The 19,975-nt window shown below is 38.1% G+C and overlaps 1 long non-coding RNA gene across 1 annotated transcript in view; it reads left to right on the forward strand.

The window, feature by feature from the left end:
* The window catches only part of LOC131495139 (uncharacterized), a 318,187-nt gene that overhangs the window by 263,608 nt on the left and 34,604 nt on the right, over positions 1-19,975 (forward strand). The window contains exon 3 of the long non-coding RNA XR_009253788.1: positions 1,983-2,120. This is a non-coding gene — a long non-coding RNA (uncharacterized LOC131495139). The remainder of the gene's footprint in view (positions 1-1,982; positions 2,121-19,975) is intronic.

Here is a 19,975-nt window from a genome sequence, read left to right on the forward strand (position 1 = left end):
AGTTTAGAAATGTTCAAAAAATCAATATTGGCAAACTTAGATTTCTAAAATAATCAAGTAATGATATTTCCATAATTTTTAGAACATCTTACTTTGAGTACCCAAAGATTAAGAAATGAGCAGATATGCACCCTTCGTAATAGGGCTTGTTCTTTTTACAGTTAATGAAATAATGGTTTTCTTTAATTTTTATTCTTCTCTTACAAAGATTGAAAGAGTAGCCGAATCACATGTTGATCAATTGTTTTGCCTACCACTTGATTTTATCTGAGACCCTTTTTTCTTTCTTTCTTCCTTCCTTCCTTTCTTTTCTTTCTTTCTTTCTTTCTTTCCTTCTTTCTTTCTTTCTTTCTTTCTTTCCTTCTTTCTTTCTTTCTTTCTTTCTTTCTTTCCTTCTTTCTTTCTTTCTTTCTTTCTTTCTTTCTTTCTTCCTTCCTTCCTTCCTTCCTTCCTTTCTTTTCTTTCTTTCTTTCTTTCTTTCTTTCTTTCTTTCCTTCCTTCCTTCCTTCCTTCCTTCCTTCTTTCCTTCTTTCTTTCTTTCTTTCTTTCTTTCTTTCTTTCTTTCTTTCTTTCTTTCTTTCTTTCTTTCTTTCTTTCACTATCTGCTTAAATTTAAACCTACAGGCTGCAGCCTCAGGTTCTAGTTGTTGTCCCATTAACTCCTTATTTTACAAAGCTTGGGAAAGGCTGACTTGCGATAAGGAATATACTCCCCCTAGTGGATAAAGAGAGAGAAGACAGTATTTGATTCCTTCATTTGAGGGTTAATTACCGTTTCAATTTTTGAGCACTCTGTTTTGGGGCTTAGTTTCTCCCTTAAAAGCTCTACTTTGTTGCACCCAAGTTACCAGGGCTCCATCAAGTAGTCTAAGAAACTTTTTGTTGTTTACTCTTATCTCCACTGTTGTCTTTTTTTTTTCCCCCATCATGATTATCTTCCTCATTAAAGTTATTCAGCCAACAGACATTTATTAAATGTCTGCCATGTGTCAGGCACAACTCTAGGCACTGGGGATGCAGCAGTGAGTGAAGAAAATGATTCAAAATACTGGCACTGGGAGCTTAAAATAGTATCAGATAGTGTTCATTGTGTGTTTCCCACATGCCAGATTAGTACTTAGGGATTTGTAATTATTATTTAACCGAATCATCCCAACAGCCCTACGAGGAAGCTGAGAGGCAAAGAAATTTGCCCAAGATCACACATAGAGAGAGAAAAGTAAGCAACACTTCCAACACCTTCCCCGACAAGACCCCACAGGAACTCTGAACCTCGTAGCCCTGTTTTGATGTTCATTACAGCATTTTTTTTAATTGCCTATCTCCTCCAACTAACAGGTATGCTCCATAAGAGCAGGGACTGTGTCTGCTTGTTCATCACCGTAACCCAGAGCCTAAAGCCTGCCACAGCTCTTTTCCAGAGTAATTTGGTTAAGTGGCTTAATGGTAATCATTGAGTTGAAAACTGAACTCAGGACTAATTGACTCCAAAGCCCTTTCTCTAACAGAGAAACTCTAACTTCCATGCGTATCCAAAATGCAGACAGCAACCCCTTACTGGTTGGCTCATTTGAATTATTTTGGAGTTAGATGTCACCGCCAGGTTTTTTAAAGAGGAGGTGAAGATAATGGAGTCTAAAATGAACCGGATCTGATTCTTTAGAAGATTTAAAATCTTCAGGGGCGCCTGGGTGGCGCAGTCGGTTAAGCGTCCGACTTCAGCCAGGTCACGATCTCGCGGTCCGTGAGTTCGAGCCCCGCGTCGGGCTCCGGGCTGATGGCTCGGAGCCTGGAGCCTGTTTCCGATTCTGTGTCTCCCTCTCTCTCTGCCCCTCCCCCGTTCAGCTCTGTCTCTCTCTGTCCCAAAAATAAAAAAAAATAAAAAACGTTGAAAAAAAAAATTTTAAAAAAAAAAAAAAAAAAAAAAAAAAAAAAAAATCTTCAAACAGATCTTCATTTGCCTCTTCTCCTAAATTTTACAGCCAGAGGAGACAGCAAGAAGCCAAATCAACTCTGCGCCAGGTGGATTCCCCATTTAAGAGCCATTGATGCTTTGCGGTAAAGACCAGAGCGTGGAGAGAGGTGCTGGTGCCGCCCTTTCAGGAGCTACTCCTACTGCGGTGAGTACAACCTATGCGTGTATGAACAGATCAATTTGCATGGTATTAGTTATTTATTTTATAGTAGTTATTCCCTCAGTCGTGGTATGCCCTACACCATTATTCGCCACTTGCCAAGTGACTTAAGAGCACGATAGCGATCATTCAAATCTATTAACCTTTCTTTCTGAGTTTGAAAGTAATTAGCAGCCTTCTGGCCTGCGTTGCCTAGGGCAGGATGGTGAATATTGAAAGAGTAATCTTGCCATTTGAAGTGCTTCTGGCTTGAATAAATGTTTGCTCAATTGCAGCAATGCCCAGGTAATTCCTTGGTAATGAAGCAGGGATCACCTTCCAGAGCTAGGGCGAGCAGGAAAAATTAGTAGATGCGGGAATAGCTTGTGGGGTAGATCTCTCTCAGCCTACCTTTTAGGTTTCTATTTTAAAGAGGAATTGCTGGTATCTGTTCCTATTACCCAAGACATAGGAAATGAAACAAACCAAAAGGAGAAAACTGAAAAGTTATTTCAGGCTGGCCGATCTTAAACAACAACAAAAAACAACCCGAGGGAATCCTGAATATCACAAACTAGGAGGCCTTGCCTGTCATCCAACTTTTATTAAGATCGTAGGGATGGTTCTTCCCTCCTTAAGTCTTTTGTGTATGGGAAGTTAGTTCTGTAAAGGCAAGTCTGCCAGTTAATTCATCACAGCTCTTCCTTTGTTGCACCCATATTTTTTTCTCCCCAGTCACATTGTGTTTACAGTTAATAACCACCACCTATTATCTCCAATCCCTTCCTTCTGCCTTTCTGCGGTCCTGTCTTCTCCTTTAGTACAAAACTCCTCCTATAAACCTCTATGCAAAATTCTCTCACATTTTACTAAACCTCCCTTTCCTAACTGTAGGTGGTGATTCCAGCTGCCCTCTGGGCATCTCTACCTGAATTTCCTGCTCTTGCTTGAAGCTCAACATATCCCAAACTGAACTTATCCCCAGATCTGCTCCTGCTTTTTCTAATCATTGCTAAAGCCCTGAGTATGGGTTTTGGATCTGCCCCCCCTCCATGAATTCCTGCTGCCCACAGTCAAGTTGCTCTCACTCTTCTTAGGACTTCTTTGAAGTTCTTTTAGTTGGCCTCCATGCTTTTCAAATACCATTCCTGTAGGCAACCTGCCCATTCGTTTTAGGCACAACTGCGGTCAATCTGCCGCCCAACAACCATGAGTAGCCCATTAACGAATTAGAGAGACGCTCCCCGGCCCAGCTGCACCACCAGAGCTCTCCACCATGGGCCCTTGGACCTACCCTGAATGCCCACCAAACTGGGGATCTCCCCCTCTCCTAAAGCGACTGGTCCTCTCATCTCCAGGAGTTTCCTTACACTGTTTCTTCCTCATGGTATGCCAGTCTCAGTTCCTTCTTCCCCAACTCCATCCATTTCTTAAGGCCTTCAACTCAATTCCAAAGCCAGTTTCCAATTCCTCCTGAAGATCTTTCCCTCCATCTCTTTTTAGCACATTGTTGGTGTTTCTCCCATCATACTTCCCTTATTTTCTTCTTCCTGGTATTGTGGTTATTGATTTACATATCTTATTACACACCCCCACACCCACCTCCACACCCACACACACCCCAACACACACTCCCACACTCACCCTCCCACCTATACCCACCCCCACCCCCACCCTCATTCCTATGCCCACCTCCACAACCCACACACCCCATACACACCCCCACCACATCAACACCCCCACCACACCAACACCCACATCCACACACCCACACACACACTTCCATGCTGCAGGTGGTACCCTAGTTAGGGAGAAGCAGCAGCTTTGGATCCTAACTCTAACACCCTATATAAGTGGCTTTGGGCAAGTTTCTTATCCATTCTGGACTTAGTTCTCTTGTGGTAATAAGTGAGTAATGGTCAACTTTTCAAATTAAATTAACGTGAGTGTATTAACTGCCAGATGCTCACTAAATGCTGGCTCTTGTTATTAATTCTATCAGCCTTCTTGTCTGCAGATCCATGCAATGTCTAGCCCATACATTATACAAAATAGGTTCTCAGAATGCTGGTTGTATTGAAGGATCTTGCCTTTAGGTGGATCCTTTTGTTTAATACTTATCTCAAAATTTAGTAGCAGTTTGACAAGCATTGTGTTGACCTACAGAGCACCGATGAACAACTCCCAATCAGATTTATCAGATTCTGGGGTTTTTGGCAGGACCAAAGTGACCCAATTCTTACCCAATTATTATAAAGCTCATCTTGGTATGGTGAAGCCTAACCATCACTTAATGTTTCAGAACAGTTGGAGCTGTATGATAAGTAGATATCCAAAAAGTAAAAACCCAGCAAATGCATTGAAGTCTAACAGCCTCAAGCCAGAGAACTGGCGTCAGTCTACATTAACCCAAAGGCTCCCCGAGGTCATTTAGCTGGTTGTCCCAGAGCTTCCTCCTGGGAATGACTGAGGAGACTAAAACAGGAGATGAATATCTGGTTCTCCCAGCCACAGACACATGATCAGTCATTCAGATAAATAAAGCAGACTGTTAGCCATGTGATAGAATTCCCAGGCTTAGCCCCACTTGCAGTGATTCTCAAAGGCTGGTGGTTTTAGAAAGAAGGGCAGAGAGTGATTTCCCCTCATTGAAACATATCAAAACGACCTATGGGTCCCTTTCCCTTCCAGTAATTCTGGGAATCGCTCTCTAAAGCTCCTATAAATTTATGCCTTTGTTGGGGATTAGTTAGAAGTAAAGGAAGATAAGACAGGGATTAAGATGGAAAAAATTGGGGGCTAAGCAAAAAAGGGCACAACAGACAGAAGGGTAGTCTCATTTAACATCCATCCACAGTACTGTTTCAGACATGAATTCTCTAGCTGGTACATGTACCACAAGTTTAATGAAGAGCATCAAAGAAGTACAATTGCTTTTTGATAGAGGAATGTAAAAATCATTCACTGATAAGCAGAAAGACAATGGTTCTCTAATTCACATGTATGGCCACCTCTCCCCTTTCCTGGAACATGAGTGAGCATGTGTGTGTGCTCACACACGCACACACACACACACACACACACACACGAGGCTTTCTTCAGGTCAGCCAAGGGTGCTTATTCTGTACCAATTGCCAAGAATATTTTTTTCTCTACAGAAGCTGAGTGTCATAATTATTTACATATTTGTTTGGCTCTCTGCCTATTTCTTGACATGTTCCAAAAGGAATTTAAGATGGCTTATGTGGTTATGTACTATAACAAGAATTTAAATTGGAAGTGAGGTGAAAGAAGAAATTAAACCAAAGATGCAAGCATAGGGAGACAGGAAAATAATTAAAAAGTATAAAAAAATGATCCATATACCTGCTGCTACCCGTCAGCCATAAATTTGCATTCTAAGCATTCCAGTGGCCTAATTTGAGGAGAAACCTAGTCAATTACATAATTCTCATCTATAAGAGAGATTCCCAAATGTGTATGTGCATCTGAATCACCTAATGAGCTTATAAAACTATAATCACCTGGGCCCCACCAATAGAACTTCAAATTCTGTAGATCTGGGGTGAGATCCTGAGAGTTATAATTTTAATGTGTTCTTTTGCTCTCTTGGATAAAAGGAAACCAACTTCTCAGGACAAGAACAATTATTCTTGATATTAAGATCTCCAGGACTTTCTTCTAGGGAGTGACAAAGGAGACCTTGTGAAATCCAAGGAACATTCTTACAGAGATTCAAGATGAGTTTCAGAGGCCCTCAGGTTGATGCTTATAATAACCTTCAAAATAGGTTTTGTCATCCACAGTTATGTGAAAGTAATTATGTTGAGAGTTGATAAAGAGGGAACAAGAAGCATAATGATGTTCTCCAGGAACTTGATTTTTGTTAGTTTGGCTTGACCCACGATAGGAACTAAAAGGATTTTAAATCTACTCAATCCCATTATCTTTACACGGAGCTAAAAATGAACAAGTTCTTAGGAAATCTGTCAGCAAAGTATGCAAGCCAAAAACGAACAAGTTCTTAGGAAATCTGTCAGCAAAGTATGCAAGCAAAGTATGCAAGCAAGCACGGAGATTTATCTACAACCTAGAATATGAGTTTGAAGAGATGTAGTCTAGCTACTCTTCTCTTAAATTTATTCTTGGGGAATTGTATTGTTCCCAGCTTAAATTGTAGTAGAGGGGGGAGGCAAAAGGCAGGGGTAGGGAGGGGGTGGGGATGGAAAGAAGTGAGCTCATCCTTATTATGGGAAGACCGAAGTTTGTTTTTAGTGACCCGAAATCACTGAAAGTTCTCATGGTGGTGACGTTCTTGATACACACGAACTTTTCATGATCTTGTAAAGGTTCCTTCATTTCAATTGTGTTGCAAAAGAGACTTAAATTGTACTGTTTTTCCTGTCTCCCATCTTGCCACCTTGAATCTGAAGTGAATCTGCAAGACCTTGTGGCATTTCATAGACGTTCTCTTTTTTTAAACAAATCAAGAATTGGTTTTCTAGGAAAGGGACAGTTTGGGCTGGTTTTAGACAATTTATTACTTGCAGGTGTGCATAAAATTACTGCTGTCAAGCCTTGGGTACAAAATGACTTAAGAAGGCTGCTATTAGATATTGAGACCTCACTCATTTGTTCATTAAATATCTATAGAGAGCTTGGTACTTGCCAAGCACTGAGCTAGATGGTAAGAATACAAGAGTAGCCAAGACTGCCTCCATGATGTTTGCAGTCTTATCTTTACAGAAGTGAAAAGAGGTGATTATAACATAGTGTGGCAAATAGTCTGAAGGAGGAAATGCAGAAAAGAGAGGAAACAAAACTATACCTCGGTGGTCAGGGAAGGCTTGGTGGAGGAAATTACATGTAAGCTGAGACCTAATGTGTAGGTAGAAATTAAACATGTAAAGGTAGGTTAAGCATGGGTTGGGATGGAGTTCAAAATGGAAGATGGGAGAGGATGTTCATCCAAAAACCTCCCAGCTCATTGTGAACATTCATGAAACAGAAGAAAGTATGTTGCTGAAGCTGCACATAGTGTATGTACGATTGGGAGTAAAAAACCTGGGAGATAAGGAGGGGGGAGGTGCAGATCTTAAATAACCTTATAATCCATATTAAGGAATCTAGACTGTATCCCAGGAGAATTGGAGAGCCATTGAGCTGGTGATCATTTGTTTGCATTTAGAAAGATTGCTTAAACTAAATCTCTCCAGTCCTATCTTTCATCATGCATAGGGTCAGAGGAAGGATATTAATTGTTTCACACTTGAAATCTAAGGTAGTGAAAAAAATTTAGAATGGAGAATCCCATTGCACCTCGAAAGAGTCCAACACAGGTGTGCCCTATCTTGGCTGCCCCGGGTAAGCTAACTTGGAGGTGGCTGGACACCTTTGAGGTCAGGAAGGTGAAGATACTTTGCCGGTTGTGAGATCCTAAATAAATGATCATGTTAATATGCTCCTCTTATATTGTGCCTCACAGACCCCACATCTGTAGTTCCAATATCCAAGCAAACAGAGTCTCTAAGGAGAAGGGAAAATGGGCATATAGAACTAAGTGCCTCCTGCCTTGCAGGTTGGAGATGTAACAAGATCCCTAAGAAAGGTAAGCAGGATATTTGTAAATGTTTCTATCAATGGGACAATTATTTGACAGGGACATTGAAATCTATTAGTGGAAAAGTGTTCTCAAGTAAAACAACAAACGAAAAATATATCACTTTCTATATGTTTATGATTAATAAACCCCTTTTACAGCTAGAGCTGGAAGAGGACCAAGTCCAGGCCGTAGTATATACAGGGTATTCATGGCTCTGCTTAAAGTAGTATGAGTTGAGGGGCAACTGGGTGGCTCAGTGGGTTGAGCATCTGACTTCAGCTCAGGTCATGATCTCACGATTCGTGGGTTCAAGCCCACATCAGGCTCTCCGCTGTCAGCATGGAGCCTGCTTCAGATCCTCTCTTCCTCCATTCTCTCCGCCCCTCCCCTGTTTATTTCTCTCAGAAATAAACATTTTTTAAAAAAGTAATACGAGTTGACCCATAATACAGAGTAAGTCAATTTATGGAAAAATTACCCTGGCTTTAATACTATATTGTTAAACTGGAATATTGGCTAATGAGGTTATTCAAAGGAAAAATAAACTGTTTCTGAAATGACAATGCTTAACATGATTCCCTGTGTATAGTCTGCCATCTAGTGTTGATTTATGGAAATAAAAAAGCTGGTACAGTAATTTTCAAGTCAGGCTCACCATGTTAAGACATCAAATTATACCATGAGACCCTCTGAGGTTTGTGGAGGTGAGGGAGTGGCTGGGTGAATGCAAGAATAGGCAACTGGTAAGATAGCAGTTACTTGTGGGAAACAGTAGTGTGTAACTAACGGTTCTCAATTCTGTCTACCCAATGTCATCACCTGGGAAACTTTTAAAAAGTACAGATGGGTAAGCCACACTGCAGACCTAGAAAATCAGATTCACTCAAGTGGGACCCAGAAATGGCATATTTAAAAACTCCCACATTATTCTAGTATGCAGCCAGGGTAAGGACGACCAGGTAATGGGTTAAAACTATGGGCTCCAGGACACCTGGGTGGCTCAGTCATTGAGCATCTGACTTCGGCTCAGGTCATGATCTCATGATTCGTGAGCTAGAACCCTGCTTTGATTGAATACAGGTGAGCCCCACTTCTCTCTCTCTCTCTCTCTCTCTCTCTCTCTCTCCCCCCTTCTGTCTCTCTCTCTCCCTCTCCTTCCTTCTCTCTCTGAGCCCCTCATGGGATTCTCTCTCTCCTCTCTCTCAGTCTGCCCTCACTCACTTGTGCCCTCTCTCTCAAAAAAAGACTGTGATTCCAGCTCCATCACTACATGAGTGTCAGTGCTTAGTTATTATGTAACCTTGAGCAGGGAAATTAGGCTAATGAAGTAACATCTATGTGCCTCAGTAAAATGAGGGTAACAACCCTCCTTGGGTTATTGTGAGGATTAAATATCATAAATGTCAAGTGTTTAGCATACTGCCTAGTACAGAGTATTCAAAACAAATGTTACATATTAATAGTAATTTTATTATTATGTATTACTGTAAAGGAAAATAGTTTGTGAGTTATTTAAGGGAATAAACAACCTAAGGGATATGAACATATAACATGGCATATTAGAAATTAGAACATATTATATACGGCACATTTCTATTCCTCTTAAACTGGAAGACTTGTGGGATTGAATGCTGATGCCCAGCTCAGCCATCCCCCGAGGAGCACATGACTTCTTTGGTGCTTATCTAAAGTGCTGTAGGGCATATGGGGCACCTGGGTGGCTCAGTCAGTTAAGCGTCCAACTTCAGCTCAGGTCATGATCTCCCGGTTCATGAGTTTGAGCCCCATCAGGCTCTGTGCTGACAGCTCAGAGCCTGGAGCCTGCTTCGGATTCTCTGTCTCCCTCTCTCTCTGCCCCTCCCCTGCTCACACTCTGTGTTGTCTCTCAAAAAGAAAATGTAAAGTGCTTTATAGCATAGTAAATTATTCTCAGTCATTCCCAGTCTCTGTCATTGGGTTCAAAATGGTCATTTCCCTAACACGTTTCATTTGTCTTGCTTGGGTCAGATATCATTTCCTAACTTAATCAGGAGCAGAACCACATCTCTACAGATGTTGTGACAGTAGTGAAGTGCTAGGCACTGGCAGTAGTTTGTAAAGAATAGGAAATCACTGTGACTTAGAGTTATCTTTACAATCAGAAAAAAAAAAGATCTATTATTACTATAGATGACTTGGGGAAGAAGAAATATCTGAAAAGACTCAGAGGATTCCAGTAAAGAGCAATAGTTTATTTGGCTTGGTATTGGATGGGAATATTAGGTGGGACCATGTTATGAAAACCTTTGGCTAGGATAAATTGGGTATTAGGGGCTAGGGTAAAGGAAACATCAAATGTAACAGGTTCTAACTTGAAAGTGAAAGGAGGTGGGAGTGGGGAGGAAATGCATACATTACAGGAGAGTAGGAGAAAATTCTGAGCAGAAATTAATTTGTTTGGTTAGACGCATGTTGAGCTAGTAAAAGGAGAAGACATTCAGAAGGAAATGTCCAGTAAGTAACCAGAGAATCAGGGTGAGTACTCAGAAGGGAACTGTGGGCCTTGGATCAAGATCGGGGAACCAGTAGAATAGGTGTGAGAGTTGAAGTCCTGAGCATGCATGTGTTTCCTCAGTGACTTGACAGGAGAGTGGACCACGGATGACACGCTATAGAGCAGCATCATTGCCACAGGCAGAGAAGTCAGCAAAGTGCCGAGAAGTGCACAGCGGAGAGAATTTTAAGTGTGATTTTAAAAACACGCAACAAGCAAGGGGAAAGAATTGCAGAGAAGTCAAGTTAAAGGCAGGAAAGATTCAGCTTCTGTAAATTAGGACATCACTGCCAACTGCAAAAAGGCAAAGGGGCACCTGGAAGGCTCAGTGGGTTGGGCGTCCAACTTCAGCTCAGGTCATGATCTCACGGATGGTGAATTCGAGCCCTGCATTGGGCTTCGTGCTGAAAACTCAGATCCTGGAGTCTGCTTCGGATTCTGTGTCTCCCTCTCTTTCTGCCCCTCCCCTGTTTGTGCTCTATGTCTCTCAAAAAAAATGAATAAACATTAAAAAAAAATTTTAAGGGCAAAACTATTGGAATGATATGGGCGGCCAATTGCTTCACATCCTTATCAACTCTCGGTATCACTGAGGGTTTATTTGGTTTCTTTTGGATGTCGCTGGGTTTTGTTTTGTTCTAGTCATTCTTGTGTGTGTAGTGGTATATTATTATTTTAATTTGAATTTCTTGGATAATGCGATATTGAGCATTTTTACATGGGCTTATATTTTGCATATATACTCCTGTGGAGTCTGTGTTCAAATTATTTGTCTATTCTGCAATTATATTTTTCCTTTTTCATTGAAGTATAGTTGATACACAACATTACCTTAGTTTCAGGTATACAACATAGTGATTCAACAAGTCTACACATTATGCTATGCTCACCACAAGAGTAGCCACCATATGTCACCATGTAACACTGTTAAAATACCATTTACTATATTCCCTATGCTGTACATTTTATTCCCATGACTTATTCATTCGTAACTGCAAACCTGTCTTTCCCACCTCTGTCTGCCTATTTTACCCATTCCCCCACTCCTCACCCCTGCAACAATCAGTTCTCCACGTTTATGAGTATGTGTCAACCTTTTATTCATTCATTCATTTTTTTTTTTACCTTCCACGTACAAGTGAAATCATATAGAATTTGTCTTTCTTTGTCTGACTTACTTCACTTGGCATAATACCAACTAGGTCCATCCGTGTTGTTACAAATGGCAGGATCTCATCCTTTTTATGTCTGTGTGATATTCCATTTATATATGTACCATATCTTCTTTATCCATTCATCTATCAATAGATACTTAGGTTGCTTTCATATCTTGGCTATTGTAAGTAATGTCACAATAAACATGGGGGTGTATATATCATTTCAAATTTGTGTTTTTGTTTTCTTTAGGTAATTAGCCAGTAGTGGAATTACTGGATCACATGGTAATTCTATTTTTAATTTTTTGAGGAAACTTCATACTGTTTTCCTTGGTGGTTGCATTAATTTACATTCCCATCAACAGTGCATGAGGGTTCCTTTTTCTTCACATCCTCACCAACACTTGTTATTTCTTGTCTTTTTGATTCTATAAGCTGATATCTCATTGTGGTTTTGATTTGTATTTTCCTGATTATTAGTGATGTCAAGTATCTTTTCATGTGTTGCTTGAACACCTATATGTCTTCTTGGGAAAAATGTCTATTCAGGTCCTCTGTCCATATTTAGTCAGATTATTTGTTGTTTTGTTTTTGTTTTTGTTTTTTTTGGTGTGGAGTTTTATATATTCTTTACATATTTTAGGTATTAACCCCTTATCAGCGATAACATTTGTGAATATCTTCTCCCATTCAATAGGTTGCCTTTTCACTTCATTGATGGTTTCCTTTGATGTACAAAAACTTTTATTTTGATATAGTGCCAGTAGTTTATTTTTGCTGTTGTTTGCCTTGCCTTATGATACATATCTAGAAAAATGTTGCTAGGGACAATGTTTAAGAAATTATCGCCTATGTTTTCCTCTAGGAATTTTATGGCTTCATGTGTCACATTTAGATCTTTAATCTATTTTGAGTTTATTCTTGCATATGGTATAACAAAGTGGTCCAGTTTCATTGTTTTTAATGTAGCTATCCAATTTTCCCAACACTGTTTATTGAAGATACTGTCTTTTTCCCTATTGTATATTCTTGCCTGAGTTGTTGTAGATTAATTGCCCATATAAGTATGGGTTTCTTTATGGGTTCTCTGTTCTTTTCCATTGATCTATGTGTTTATTTTTGTGCCAGTGCCATACTGTTTTGATTACAACTTTGTGATATATGTTGAAATCTGGGATTGTGATATCTCCAGATTTGTTCTTCTTTCTCAAGAATACTTGGGTTATGTGGGTTCTTTTGTGGTTCCATACAAATTTTACAATTATTTGTTCTAGTTCCATGGAAAAGGCTGTTGGTGTTTTGATAGGGATTGCATTGAATCTGTAGATTGTCTTGGGTAGTATGGACATTTGAATAATATTAATTATTCCAATCCATGAGCATGGAATATCTTCCCATTTTGTTTTTGTTGTCTTGAATCTCTTTCATCAGTGTTTTATAGTTTTCCGAGATCTTTTTTCACCTCTTTGATTAAGTTTATTCCTAGGTATTGTATTCTTTTTGGCACAACTGTAAGTGGAATTCTTTTCTTAATTTCTCTTTCTGCTAATTATTAGTGTACCAACATGAAATAGACTTCTGGGGCACCTGGGTAGCTCAGTTGGTTAAGCATCTGACTCCTGATTTCAGCTCAGATCATGATCTCACAATTTGTGGGATTGAGTCCTGGGTTGGGCTCTGCACTGAAATCACTGAGCCTGCTTGGGATTCTTTCTCTCCCTCTCTCTCTCTGCCCCTCCTCTACTTGCATGCTTTCTCTCTCAAAATAAATACATAAACTTTAAAAAAAAATGAAACATTTCTGTGTATTAATTTTGTATCCTGTGAGTTTACTGAATTCATTTGCCCATTCTAATAGTATTTTTGGTGCAGTCTTTACAGTGTTCTATGTATAGTATCATGGCATCTGAAAGCAGTGACAGTTTTACTTCCTCTTTACCAATTTTGATGCCTTTTATTCCTTTATCTTGTATGATTGTTGCAGCTAGGATTCTTAGTAGTATGTTGAAGCAAAGTGGTGAGAGTGGGCATTCTTGTCTTGTTCCTGCTCTTAGAGGAAAATCTCTAGTATTTTACCATTGAGTATGATGTTAGCTGTGGGTTTTTCATATATGGCCTTTATTATGTTGAGGTATATTCCCTGTAAACCCACTTCACTGAGTGGGTTCACTGAGTTGAAATTTGTCACATGCTTTTTCTGCATCTCTTGGAACGATCATTTAATTTTTATTCTTCATTTTGTTGATGTGGTATGTCATGTTGATTGATTTGCAAATATTACACCATCCTTGCATCCTTGGAATAAATCCCAACTGATCATGGTGAATGATCCTTTTAATGTGCTGTTGAATGCAGCTTGCTGATATTTTGTTGAGGATTTTTACATCTATGTTCATCAGAGATACTGACCTGTAGTTTTCTTTTTTTCTAATCTTTGTCTGATTTTGGTATCAGGATAATGCTAGCTTCATAAAAATGAATCTGGAAGCTTTCCTTCAATTTTTTTGGACTAGATTGAGAATAATAGGTAACTGGTATTAACTCTTCTTTAAATGTTTGGTACAATTCACCTATGACTCCATCTGGTCCTACACTCTTTTTGTTGGAATTTTGTTATTGTTGTTTTAAATTCCTGTATAGTTAACATACAGTGTTATATTAGTTTCAAGTGTACAATATAGAAATTCAACAATTCCATACATCACTCAGTGCTCATTACAAGTGGCCTCCTTAATTTCCATCACCTACTGTACCAATCTTCCCACCAACCTCCCCTCTGTTAACCATCAATATGTTCTCTATAGTTAAGAGTCTGTTTCTTCATTTCTATCTCCCCTCCTTTCTTTTTTCCTTTGCTCATTTGTTTTGTTTCTTAAATTCCACATATGAGTGAAATCATATGGTACTTGTCTCTCTGATTTATTTCACTTAGCATCATACTCTCTAGCTTCATCCATGTTGTTGCAATTGGTAAGGTTTTATTTTTTATGACTGAATAATATTCTCTTGTGTGTGTGTATATGTCTGTACACACACACACACACACACACACACACACCCCAAATCTTCTTTATCCTTTTGTCTATCGATGGACCTGTGGGCTGTTGCCATAATTTGGCTATTGTAATAATGCTTCTATAAACATAGGAGTACATATATCACTTTGAATTATTGTTTTCGTATATTTTGGTTAGATACCCAGTAGTGTGATTACTGGATCACAGGGTAGTTCTATTTTTAACCTTTTGAGGAACTTCCATACTGTTTTCCACAGTGGCTACATTGGTTTGCATTCCCACCTACAGTGTTAAGGGTTCTTTTTTCTCCAAATCCTCACCAATATTTGTTGTTTCTTGTGTTTTTTACTTTAATCTTTCTGATAGGTGTGAGGTGATACTTCATTATAGTTTTTATTTGCAGTTCTCTAATGATATTGAGCATCTTTTCATGTTTCTGCTGGCCATCTGTATGTTGTCTTTGGAGAAATGTCTCTTTGTGTCTTCTGCCCATTTCTCAACTGGTTTTGGGGTGTGGAGTTGTATCAGTTCTTTATATATTTTGGATACTAATCCTTTATTGCATATGTCATTTACAAATATCTTCTTCCAATTGTAGTTGTATTTTATTTTTGTTGATTTGTTTCCTTTGCTGGGCAGAAGCTTTTTATTTTGGTGTAGTCCCAATGGTTAATTTTTACTTTTATACCCCTTGCCTCAGGAGATGTATCTAGAAAAATGTCGCTACTGTCAATATCAGAGATATTGTTGCCCATGCTCATTTCTAGGATTTTTATGGTTCAGGTCTCACATTTAGGTCTTTAATCCATTTTGCATTTATTTTTGTGTATGGTGTAAGAAAGTGGTCCAGATTCATTCTTTTGCATGTAGCTGACCAGTTTTCCCAGCACCATTTTGTCTTTTTCCCATCGAATATTCTTTCTTGCTTTGTCAGAGTTTAATTGACCATATAATTGTGGGTTTATTTCTGAGTTTTTGTTCTGTTCCACTGATTTATAGGTCTTCTTTATGCTGGTACCATACTGTTTTGATTACTACAGCTTTGTAATATAACTTGAAGTCTGGAATTGTGATACTTCCAGCTTTGCTTTTCTTTTTCAAAATTGTTTTTGGCTTATTGGGGTCTTTTGTGGTTACATATAAATTTCAGGATTGTTTGTTCTAGTTCTGCAAAAAAAGCTATTGATATTTTTATAAATTGTGTTAAATGTGTAGATTGCTTTGCATAGTATAAACATTTTAACAATATGCTTCCAATCCATCAGAATGGAAAGTCTTTCCATTTGTGTGTGTCATCTTCAATTTCTTTTATCAATATTTTATAGTTTTCAGAGTACAGGTCTTTCACCTCTTGGGTTAAGTTTATTCCTAGGTATCTTAGTATTTTTGGTGTAGTTGTAAATGGGATTGTTTTCTCAATTTCTCTTTCTGCTGCTTCATTATTGGTGTATAGAAATACAACAGATTTCTGCATATTGATTTTGTATCCTGTGACTTTACTGAGTTCATTTATCAGTTATAGTATTTTTTTTTTTTTGGTGGAGTAATTAGGGGTTTCTATATATGGTATCATGTTATCTGCAAATAGTGAAAGTCTTACTTCTTTCTTAGCAATTTGGATCTGTTGTTGTTGTGGTCTGATTGCTGTGGCTAGGATTTCTAGTACTATGTTGGTTAAAAGTGGCGAGAGTGAACATCTTGGTCTTGTTCCTGACCTTAGGGGGAAAGATCTGTTTTTCTAATGGAGTATGAACTGTGAATTTTACATAATATGACTTTTATCGTGTTGAGGTATGTTCCCCCTACACCTACTTTGTTGAGGGCTTTTATTTTGATGCTATACTTTGACCAATGCAAAGTGGTGATATGGTTTTTATTCTTTCTCTTATTGATGTAATGTATCACATTGATTTTGTGAATATTGACCACACTTGCATCCTGGAAATAAATCCCACTTGATCATGGAGAATAATTTTTTTTAATGTATAGCTGAATTCAATTTCTTAGTAGTTTGTTGAGGATTTTTGTGTCTATGATTATCAGAAATATTTGCCTATAGATCTTTTTTTTGTAGTGTCTTTATCTGGTTTTGGTATCAGGTGGTACTGGCCTCACAGAATGAATTCAGAAGTCTTTGTTCCTCTTCTGTTTTTTGGAATATTTTGAGAAGAATAGGTATTAACTCTTTTTTAAATGTTTGGTAGCTTCTGCCTATGAAGTTGTCTGGTCCTGGACTTTTGTTTCTTGGGAGTCTGTTGATTACTGATTCAGTCTCCTTGCTGGTAATCAGTTTGCTCTTATTTCCTATTTCTTCCTACATCAGTTTTGGTAGGTTATATGTTTCTAGGAATTTATCCATTTCTTCTATATTGCCCAATTTTTTGGCATATAGTTTTTCATAATATTCTTTTACAATTACTTGTATTTCTGTGGTGTTGGTTGTTATTTATCCCTTTTCATTTGTGATTTGTGATTTGATTTGATCTTGAAAGGGTCCTCTTTCTCTCTCTCTCTCTCTCTCTCTGTCTCTCTCTGTCTCTCTGATGAGTCTGGCTAAACGTGCATCAATTTTGTGACCTTTCAAAGAACCATTTCCTGGTTTCATTGATCTATTGGGTTCGGTTTTTGTTTGTTTCTTTGTTTCTATATCATTTATTTCTGTTCTAATATTTATTATTTCTTTCCTTCTGCTTGTTTGGGGTTTTGTTTGTTGTTTTTCTAGCTCCTTTAGGTCTAAGCTTAGGTTGTTTATTTGAGATTTTTCTTGCTTCTTGATGTAGGACTCTATTGCTATAAACTTCCCTCATAGAACAGCTTTTGCTACATGCCAAAGGTTTTGGACTATTGTGTTTTCATTTTTGTTTGTTTCCATGTACTTTTAATTTCTTCTTTGATTTCTTGGTTGACCCATTTAGTGTTTAGTAGCATATTACTTAATCTCCATAGATTTGTGCTTCTTCCAGATTTTGTTTTTTGTTTTTTTGTCTTTGTTTTTGTTTTTTGTGGTTGATTTGTAGTTTCATAGCATTGTGGTCAGAAAAGATGCATGGTATGGCTTCTATCTTTTTTAATTTATTGAGGCTTGTTATGTGGCCTAATAAGTGATTTATTCTGGAGAATGTTTTATATACACTTGAAATGAATGTGTATTCTGCTGTTTTAGGATCGAATGTTCTGAATTTATCTGTTAACTCTATCTGGTCCAGTGTGCCATTCAAAGCCACTCTTTCCTTACTGCTGATTTTCTGTTTGGATGATCTGTCCATTGATGTAATTGGGAGGGAGGGGGAGCAGTTAAATTTCCCTACTATTATTGTATTACTAGTGATTAGTTTCTTTATGTTTGTTATTAACTGTTTTATGTGTTTGGGTGCTTCCATGTTGGATGCATAAATATTTACAATTGTTTTATATTCTTGTCAGTCTGTTCCCTCTATTATTATATAGTGTCTATGTCTTTTTTTACACTTTGTTTTAAAGTCTATTTTGTCCAATGTAAGTATTGCTACTCCTGCTTTCTTTTCACATCCATTTGCATGATAAATACTTCTCATTCCCTCACTTACAATCTGCAAGTTATCTTTAGATCTGAAATGAGTCTCTTGAAGGCAGCATATGGATGGCTCTTTTTTTTTTTTTTAATCAATTCTGTCATGCTATGTCTTTTGATTGGAGAATTTAGTCCATTTACATTCAAAGTAATTATTGATAGATATGCATTTGCCTTTTTTTTTACTTCTTTTGTGGGTTTTTAAAAATATTTTTATTTATTTTTGAGAGAGAGTAAGTGAGCAGGGGAGATACAGAGGGAGAGGGAGACACAGAATCTGAAGCAGGCTCAGTTTCTGAGCTGTCAGCACAGAACCCAACACAGGACTTGAACCCACTAGTGGTGAGTTCATGACCTGAGCCAAAATTGGATGCTTAACTGACTGAACTACCCAGTTTAACCCCTTTTGTGGTTGTTTTTGTAGTTTCTTTCTGATCCTTTCCTCTCTTTCTCCTTCATAGTTTGTTGGTTTTCTTTAGTCATACACTTGGATTCCTTACTCTTATTATTTATTTGTTTGTTTGTTTTTTTATATTATTACAGTTTCTGGACTCGTGGTTACCATTGGGCTTATTAACATCTTCTGTGAATAGCAGTCTATATTAAGCTCATGGTTGTTTACTTTTGAACCTCTTCTTTACTCCTCTCCCCTCAATGTTTCAGATATTTGGTATCCTGTTTTATATCCTTTTATTTTATGAATCCCTTGACTGATCTTTACAGAAATGTTTTTATATGCTTTTGTGTCTTTTACTTCTTATAATCTCACCTATGGTCTTTCCACACAAAGACTCCTCTAATTCTTGTAGGGCTGGTTTAGTGGTCATGAATTCCTTTAGTTTTTGTTTGTCTGAGAAACTCTATCTCTCCTTCTATTCTGAATGATAGCTTTGTTGAATAGAGTATTCTTGGCTGCAGATTTTATCTTTTTAGCACTATGAATATATTGTCATTCCCTTCTGACCTGCAAAGTTTCTGCTGAAAAAATCAGCTGATAGCCTTTGGGATTTCCTTAGTATGTAACTGTCTTTTTTTCTCTGGCAACCTTTAAAATTCTTCCTTATTATTATTATTATTATTATTATTATTATTGCCATTTTAATTACCATGTATCTTGGTGTGGACTTCTGTTAGTTGAATTTGTTTAGCAATCTCTGTGCCATCTGAATCTTGATCTCTGTTTCCCTCCCCAGATTTAGGACATTTTCAGCTATTATTTCTTCAAATATATTTTCTGCCCCTCTTTCTCTCTTCTTCTGGGATCCCTATAATGTGAATGTTATGCCTGATGGAGTCACTGAGTTCTCTAAGTCTTTTCTCATTATTCAGTATTTATTTGTCTCTCATCTGTTCAGCTTGAGTGTTCTCCATTACTCTATCCTCCAGGTCAGGTCACTGATAATGTTCCTCTGCTTTCTGTAGCCTACTGTTTATTTCATCTATTGTATTTTTAGTTTCAATTATTGAGTTCTTCATCTCTATCTCTCTCTCTCTTTTTTTTTTTATCTCTTTGTCAAGGGCCTCACTGATGTCCACTCTCCTCTGACGTCCAGTGAGAATCTTTATGATCATAACTTTAAATTCTCTATTAAGCATTCTACTTATTTCTGTTTTGCTTAGATCTCCTACTCTGATTTTTGTCATGTTCTTTCATTTAGGATATATTTCTCTCTCTCATTTTGTATTCCTTTTTGTGTCTGTTTCTTTGTGTTAGGAAAGTCAGGCTATATCTTCTGCTCTTGAGAGTAGTGGCTTTATGGAGAAGAGGTTCTGTAGAGTCCTACAACGCAGGGTACCCTGTTCACCAGAACCTGACACTTCAGGGGAATCTCCTATGTGTGTTGCCTGCATCTTGGTGTAGGAGTCTCTTTTCTATTCAGTGTAGACTTCTGCACTGACTCTGTGCCTGTTGTGGGCCATGCTTGCTCTTTCTGATGTTAGTAAGACCCAAGCAGGCTGGTTCTGAGGCAGGAGACTGCAGAAGGGCTCAGGGGTGGGCTGG

This window comes from Neofelis nebulosa, chromosome 14 (genome assembly GCF_028018385.1).
Source record: "Neofelis nebulosa isolate mNeoNeb1 chromosome 14, mNeoNeb1.pri, whole genome shotgun sequence".
In the NCBI taxonomy this organism is placed as follows: Eukaryota; Metazoa; Chordata; class Mammalia; order Carnivora; family Felidae; genus Neofelis; species Neofelis nebulosa.